The sequence below is a fragment of the Dendrobium catenatum genome, unplaced genomic scaffold (assembly GCF_001605985.2).
Source record: "Dendrobium catenatum unplaced genomic scaffold, ASM160598v2 fragScaff_scaffold_488, whole genome shotgun sequence".
NCBI classification, from domain to species: Eukaryota; Viridiplantae; Streptophyta; class Magnoliopsida; order Asparagales; family Orchidaceae; genus Dendrobium; species Dendrobium catenatum.
In genome coordinates this window covers 1,337,820-1,346,384 of record NW_021318950.1, presented here as the reverse complement: position 1 = coordinate 1,346,384, position 8,565 = coordinate 1,337,820, and the positions used below count along the sequence as shown (strand labels likewise).

General features: G+C 38.1%; 2 non-coding genes across 2 annotated transcripts; both read left to right on the top strand.

Annotated features, from left to right (window-relative positions):
* Positions 1-324: 324 nt before the first annotated feature.
* Positions 325-406, top strand: LOC114579554. The gene has a single exon (XR_003700585.1). It is a non-coding gene; the product is annotated as a small nucleolar RNA SNORD96 family (small nucleolar RNA).
* Positions 407-828: 422 nt separating this feature from the next.
* LOC114579555 lies at positions 829-912 on the top strand. The gene has a single exon (XR_003700586.1). It is a non-coding gene; the product is annotated as a small nucleolar RNA SNORD96 family (small nucleolar RNA).
* The last annotated feature ends 7,653 nt before the right edge of the window (positions 913-8,565 follow it).

Sequence of the window (8,565 nt, the reverse complement as noted above, 5' to 3'; positions counted from 1 at the left end):
TAACACCAATACCATCTTTCGGGACTGATTTGATCAAATGATGTTATTCTGCAATTCTGAGGCCATTGTTATATGCTGATATTCTGGAATAATTTGTAATTGTGTGTATTATATGATAATGTGAGGATTTGTCAAGGTAAAAATTTACCAATATGCACATTGAGTGTTTGTCTTATGAACACCTCTATCGTATTACCTGTTCAGATGGCAAATTGGTGTGGTTTGTTCATTTTTTAGAGTGAATGCACTCTGTTTTCTTCAGTTTCCGCAAAAGAAATTTTGAATGTTTTATTTTTTTCCATGTAGCCAAGAATGAGACATAACAGGCCTATGAGGACATCAAATAACACCAATACCATCTTTCGGGACTGATTGCTAATGATGTTATTCTGCAATTCTGAGGCCATTTTATAAGCAAGATGCTTCTTCATTTATTTGTTATTATTTGTATTATGCTGACAAAAAATGTTTTTGATTAATGATGCTTCTTCATTTTATTAGCAGATGCTTCTAACATGAAAATTTTATCCCAACAAGTCTTAAATTTTTATGTTTTTTCTTTCCATTTTTGTTGCTATTCTTTATCGAATTTCCTATTCAGATGGGTAAAAACAGTAGCTATTAACTCTTGTGAGGCCACTTTTACCAAAATTGTGCCTGTTTCTTTCTCAGATGTTACGAGTAAAGAAGTCTTTTGTTCATCACTTCAGGCTGTTTTTGTTCATTTTATACTCGAAGTATTCAACCTCAGTTCATTTCATTTCCTTGAAAAAACTGCAATCCATAGTCTTTTAAACAACATAGAGCAGTTTCATTTCACTGTATTGTTAGCCTTTGATGAAAGCAGTTGACAAAAATACCATCTTTCGGGACTGATCTCAACAATGCTGTTATTCTGCAATTCTGAGGCCAAATGTACAACACTTATGTTTAAATGATTTACAATTGCAAAAACTATTTTTAATGAGTTTCTAAGATTTCAGTTCTGTCATTTAATGTAATATATTGAAGTCTGTAACAAGGAAAATGTTTAAATGTTGGCTTTTAGAGTTCAAATGCCATAATTTTGATTTGTCTTGGACTTGTGAAGCAGAAAGCAGATATATCTCTTCGTGGCTTGGTACAAATCACGACATGGTGATCCTGAAGTCTTTGGTAAGATTCGGTTAATCCTATATTGTACTTGATTAACCTTTTCTTCCTTTTTTTTTCTCTGGAAACATGAAATCAGGGCCATAAAAAGTTCTTTTAATTAATATTGTACATGAAAAGTACAATTTTCACATGCTCGCATCAAAGAATTCATGCATTGGTACATGAAAGTTCTTGTTATTCATCTTTTTAAGTATCGATTGCACCTCATTGATTCATGAAAGGGATTGATTAAGTACTTTGAAAGAGGGGTTTAAACTTCAAAAGTATTTCATTCATTATATTTTATGGAAATAAATATTTGAATGCATTATGTTTCAGGACTAATTAGGGGTTGACCTAACCTGCACAATTATTGCTGGGGTGAGGCTCGGCCTCTGAACCGTACGTGGGATGAGTTTCTACCTCATACAACTTGGGCTGAAGACCGGGAAAAGTTTAGGAGCCGGTAGGCCATTTGACTGAAAGGAGAGGAGAGATGGGGAGACCCAGTTGCTGCCAGACGGGACATGAAACGGGGCGGGGATTGCTTGTGAAGAAGCAAGCTTCTTCCCCACCCCAAAAACTGACCCCTAGCGCTTCGTGTTCTTTCTATAAGTTAATATTGCACTAATTAGGGTTTGTTAAACGAGTTTTTTTTAATCCAAATATGACATGTTTATTAAACGGGTCAATCTAAATCCGGAATTAATAAGCGAGTCAACTTGAATCTAGAATTTTAGGATTGAGTTGGCGGATTGGGTCAATTTTTGACACCCCTACATGATTGATTAGAATTGCTTAGATATAACAATGTTAAGCCCCCTATGAGTATCAATGCTAGTTGAAGTTTCTTGATTTCATACCATTCAAACTTTTGCATTTCAAAGTTGATTAGGATTTATTGAGAGTTACATTAGCCTAACCTACAGGTTTTAATCAAACTTTAATCTAGTAGTTTGGTGACTTAGGAGATAGGGCTTTTACAGACTTTGGCTTTGATAATACAACAATGTTTTTATAATAAAACGGTGGATGTTAGTATGTATTTTACATGTTGAAACATTTTTTGTCTATCTTAAATTAATAACAGGCTTATATGTTAAACAATATCATATATGGCTAATTATTATTTTTTTAACTGGTCTACATGTAATTAAATCTTGAAGTGCACGCTAAGGATGATGTTTTGGAGTAAAAATTGGCTTATGACTTGTCTGCATCTGTGTTTAATCATGCATAGTTTATTGAAAAATGATTAAAATTAATGTTTTTTACTTAATATTATTATGCTAATTAAGACAACTTTGAGTTTTTTTAGTATGCTAATTAAGACAACTTTGAGTTTTTTTAGTGAATGAGAATATGCTGTGGTTTATCATATAATAGTCTCTCACTCTCTTATATTATTTGGAATTATTCTTTGATTAGTAAATTAGTTTGATCAAATACTAATCTTTATACTTATTTGAATTAGAAGCTTCTAGAATTAAATTCATGCCAGCATAAATATCAATTTCAATTTTTTATTTAGGAGAAATTATTACATGCGAAGTTTAGATGCGGCCGTAATCTAATGTGACTGAATCATGTGGCTTATATACAAGTTTGTTTATTATATATACTATGTGTTCAAGATACATGGCTTGTACACATTGGTATATTGAATGTAGTTACATCCGGATTCCACACGTAATAATTTCTTCTTATTTAGGATAACAATGCGACCTTCGAGGAACTTATTCATAGTTTCAAAAGAATTTACTTTTGTTGCATGAAAGTGTAAAGCAAATCAATCATTTTCTTTTGTACATTTTTTTTAACACAGCTCACCTTAGTGTATTGGTTGAGAGCTTAGGCTACCAATAAGAGGTATTGGATTCAAATTTTGTGCATGCGATGTGTGTGAGAATTTGACTTAATTGATTTAAATGTCCCCAAAAATGAATGTCTTGTAATCTCTCCTTTGCTATGAGTAATGTCGTCATGCTTCCTCCCTATTAGGATTTATAATTAGAAATAGCTCATTGGCATTCAAAATCCAATCCACAAATTGATCTAATTTTAATTAATTTTAATCTTCTGTCATAATTAATTGTCAAATTTTCTATCTAATGTCATAATTAATCTATTTATATATTTAATTAGGATTCATATGTATATATGATTGAGTTGCATTACAAATTAAAAGTTAAATAATTCTAAACTTTTGTTTTCTTCAATTTAATTTATTTTTATGAAATTTCTTTGCTATGTTTTCAAAATTTTTAATATTTTGTTTTATTGAAAATTTTAAATTGACTAAGGGGCTGTTTGGTTGCCTGCATTAGGAGTGTAAAGTAAAATAATTACAAGTATTTATTAAATTTAGTTATTTGATTAATTTTGAGCGGAACAAATAGAAACCCTCAGAAGTATTAGAAGTGTATTATGGGAGCAATTATTAGGTCCTTTCACTGGATGTAGAGGAAGGTTCGGTTTTAGGCAAAAATAGGTCAAAAAGTGCAAATACCGAGTTTTTTGAAAAACTCGGTATTTTTTCAAAAAACTCGGTATTTGCACTTTTTTAGGCAAAACCGAACCTTCCTCTAGGTCCTTGCACCGGACCAAATAAAAGTTCGTATTATGGGGCCTGTTCGGTGCGAATTAGAAACCCGCTCAAATTGAGCGGGTTATAAATACATCGGAAGAAATCCTTCGCAGCATCATCGTTGCTGTTCGGCTTCATTGCTTCGCAGGAGGTGTAAGATTGCACGAGAGACCTCTTCGGCTCCTTCGTTCTTGTTCGACTTCGCTCCTTTGACGACGTTCCCATTGCCTGTCCGATCGGATGTTGCGACATTTTCATCGGAAGTCAGGACGGGAGCTCGCAGGTTCTGAAGGTAACTTTCTAGAAGTGTAAGATTGCACGAGTGGCTTCTTCGGCTCCGAATTCGTTCTTGTTCAACTTCGCTCCTTCGACGACGTTCTCTTTTCCTGTCGGATCGGAAGTTGCGACATTTTGATCGGAAGTAAGGACGGGAGCTCGCTAGCTGTGAAGGTAACTTTCTATCGCGCGTTCTTCAAGCAGATCCCGTCAATCCGCCGATTTGAGTTGGAACTATTCTTTTTAGAAGCTTTTGTTGTACTAATTAGGTGCTAAACTTCAACACGCCAGCTCCTGAATCGCCGCCGATTCCATCGTTGCCACCGCAGCCAACTCTGCCGTCCATCCTACAGCCTGCAGCACTGCCACCGCCACCTGCTATACCGGCCCTTCGTAACTTTGCTTTGCCTCCACTTCCAACCATCCCCAGCAATTCCAAAATTGTCATTGCCACCATTGCCTTCCATTCCCAGTATTCCATCACTTCCGTTTCTTTCACCACCACCTGCAAGTGAAAGTCCGTGATAACAAAGTCTGAACCCAGCAGCTAGCTAATATATTCCTTGTTCCTTTTTACATAATTTGATTGCAGTGGTGTTGTTTTAGGTTGTATTTGATATGTTGTATTGTGTGAGTTATGTAAACGTCATTGTGTTTGGATTTAATTAATTAGGTGCTAAGTTACTTGTTTTATTTGTTAAGTATTGATTAATTATTGTTTCTACCCTTTGTAAGTTGATGATTATCTACTTTCATGGATGCATAACATGTGTGTTTCTAATTATTTATTAGCGAGGCTTACTTCTTCAGTAATTTCTATTAACTTATTGAAATTAAGCCCCATTCACTTTGCTGAGTCAGGGAAACCTCTTCCAATTTGTGGTATAGGTCATATACAGTTCAAAAAATTACATCTTTAAGCCATATATCTTGTTCCTCAATTGTTCAGTAATCTGATTTCTTTTGAATATTTTGTGGAGAACAATTGTCACATTACTTTTTCATCCTCAAAAGTGTAGCACTTCAAAACAGAGCAATTATTCTAATCAAAGAAAGACCAAGTCTTCCATTTACTTTTAGCTTTCATATGATGTCGTTTCCAGCAATACTTAACAAATGTTGGGATTAATAGGTTGAATAGAAGCAACAAACAAATAAAAAAATAAAACAAAATTTTGAATGAACTACTACGCAAATTCCAACAATGAATCAACATGAAGGATGTGCTGCAGTTTAGGTTACTTGTTTTATATGGATATTAGATTAGAGTATGCTGTTTTCATATCCAATAAATAATTAAAATTGATTTTGTGCTTCACTTCTGTTATGAAGAGTCTCGTGTCCTTCTTTTGTTTCGTATAAAGTTTTTATTGCTGCTTATATAAATCCAGCTAAGCAGACTTTGAGTGTGCTTACATGATCTGTAAATTATTTGAGGAGCTTTTGAATTCAAACGTGAGCAGAAAATTTGGTGAAAGTTAGTCTATAATTTGAAGAAACTGTTATCATCTCTTTTATGTTCCCTTATGCCTTACTGAAATTTCTTATTCTTTGTTTTATCTGGATTCATATATTCTTCCCGATTTACTGGATTTCTTACATTGCTAAAGTTGGGTGTAGAAAATTTTAGTCCTGGACTGAGTTGTGTGCTTTTTTTAGTAAATCCAAGCGTCAGATTTAGTATAGAAAGTAGAAAATGAGATAGCCAAATGGCTTGTCTGAAACTATTATCCAAGCCGTTATTTACTTAGCCTTAATACGAAATCTGTATCTATTTACTTCTCAGCCAATTGTATTATATATACGTGTACCGCTGTTCTATGGTGATCAAGGAAATACAATTCTGTTTTCTATCTTTCCTCTTCTCTCAGCTCTGTTGCCTTCCCGTTTCTTGCAATTTCCTCTCATGGTATCAGACACCGGGACGGGAGATCAAATCTCCACAAGCACCGTTCCTCCGACCTCCTCCTCCACCACCACTCTCCCAGAACTTTCAGCTGATTCAATCACTATACCTCAGCCGCTAAAATTTATTGTATCCAATATCAAGAATTTAACGCCTCATCATCTCACGACGGACAACTATCCGATTTGGCGTATGCAAATTCTCCAACAATTTGCAGCAAATGGCTACTCCGGCCATCTCACCGGAACGCTCCAGGCTCCCAGCGATATCACCTCCGACACATACATACGCTGGAAGACCGCCGACAGCAACCTTCTTTCTGCACTATTTTCAACAATTTCTCAATCCATTCTTCCTTACATCATTAATTCCGCCACCACCAACGACGCCTGGACCGTTCTTGAACGGCGTCTTCAACCGACCAGTCGTTCTCGAGTGATGCAACTCAAGAATGAACTCTATCGGATCACGATGAAAGACCAATCTCTCCAGCAATACTTGAACCGGATCAAATCCATCGTCGACAACATATCCGCGTCCGGCTCTAAAGTTGAATCGGAAGATGTCATTCTTCATATTCTAAACGGATTACCTCCTACGTTCAACCCATTCAAATCAACCATTCGCAATTCCCTGTCGCCTATAGATCTTGACACATTCTATTCGCTTCTTTGCAACGAAGAGATACATTTACAGCAAGAACATCAGCTGGATCTTGCTCAAACTGCGTCTCCAACAGCCCTTTATGCGGCTCATAATACCCAATCTCGCGGTCGTCCTAACAAGAAATTCTTCAAGACCAAGAATATGCAGAATTCGTCCCAACTGCCTCAATCCGCTACTGTCACCGTACCAAATTCTAGTCGGCTGACCTGCCAAATCTGCGGCAAACTCGGTCACATAGCCATCAATTGTTGGCATAGGTGCAATTTCAAATACGCTCCAACGGACACTCGTCAACCGAAAGCTCTTCTAGCCAACCTGACTGTCATCCAAAATCAAGATTGGGTTCTTGATTCTGGCGCCTACACGCATCTCACTCCCGACGCTAACAATCTCTTTTATCCCACGGCTTACACCGGATCAGACTCAGTATCTACTGCAAACAGTACGCCGCTGCCGATCCAAAACTCCGGTCAAGGACTTCTTCCCCTACCCGACAATGCTCGTAAGCTATTCCTACATAATCTCCTTCATGTCCCTGCTCTTACGCACAACCTGCTCTCGGTCTCAAAATTAACTAAAGATAATTCGATTTCGATCTCCTTTGATGCTAACGGGTTTGTCATTAAGGATTTACAGGACCAGCGTCCACTTCTTCATGGGCGTCTTCTTAATGGCTTGTACAAAATACAACATCCCAGGGCAGCTGTTCACCAAACCTTTGCGGCATCAACTACGACGAATACTCTCTGGCATGCTCGCCTCGGACACCCGAACTCCACTATTCTCTCTACTCTTGCAAAACAATTTTCTGAAATTCACCAGTACCTCGTTCAAATTATTTCTTCAAGAACATGGCATTCAGCAACAACTCTCATGCCCCCATACGCCAGAGCAAAACGGACTAGCGGAACGCAAACATCGCCATCTCCTGGAAATTACACGGGCTCTCCTACACGCATCAAATGTCCCGCACAAATTTTGGGCGGATGCCTTGTCCACTGCAAATTACCTGGTGAATATCTTACCTTCAAAAGCTATTAATCTTCAAATTCCTCTACAATGCTTGCAGGGGAAACCTCCTACCTACGGTCACCTTCGGAGTTTTGGTTGTCTGTGCTTCCCGTGGCTCAAGCCTTACGCAGCCAACAAGTTCTCACCTCGTTCCGCAGAATGTGTCTTCCTCGGTTACTCTCCCAACCACAAAGGATACAAGTGCTACGACATCAAGAATGACCGGATTTACACCTCTCGGCATATGGTCTTTTGCGAGAATTCTTTTCCCTACAAGAACAGCAAACCTTCACCTATCCCGCCCATACAACATCAGCTTCCAGTTCACCCACCATTGCTTCTACCACCGGCTACCAACACATCCATCTCCACTCAATCCAAACCTCCTTCTCGGGTCCCCATTGCTCAACAATACTTAAACACACCAACCTCCACTTGTAACCGATCACCAACAGACTCATCCGTCTCACCGTCTCCGACTCAACATTTCACCCAACCAGCCACTCAAACTCATCACATGCAAACCAGACTAAAGTCTGGCATTTCCAAGCCCAAACAAATTCTCAATCTACTCGCTCATACCTCCACACCTGTGACACCATCCACGTATAACCAAGCGTCCAAATTTGATCACTGGATTCGGGCAATGACAGAAGAATACAAGGCTCTGCAAACACAAAACACCTGGTCTTTGGTTCCTAAACCAGCGAACAAACCTGTCTTGGGCTGCAAATGGACTTACCGGACCAAGTTATTACCTATCGGCCAAGTCGAACGATACAAAGCTCGGCTTGTAGCTCTAGGCTACAATCAACAATTCGGAATAAATTACAACGAAACCTTCAGTCCGGTTGCAAAAATGCCAACAATTCGACTTCTCCTTGCTTTAGCAGTCAACCGTCAGTGGCCAATGCACCATTTGGACGTCTCAAACGCTTTCCTACACGGTGACCTACCCGACGACATCTACATGCGGCAGCCACCA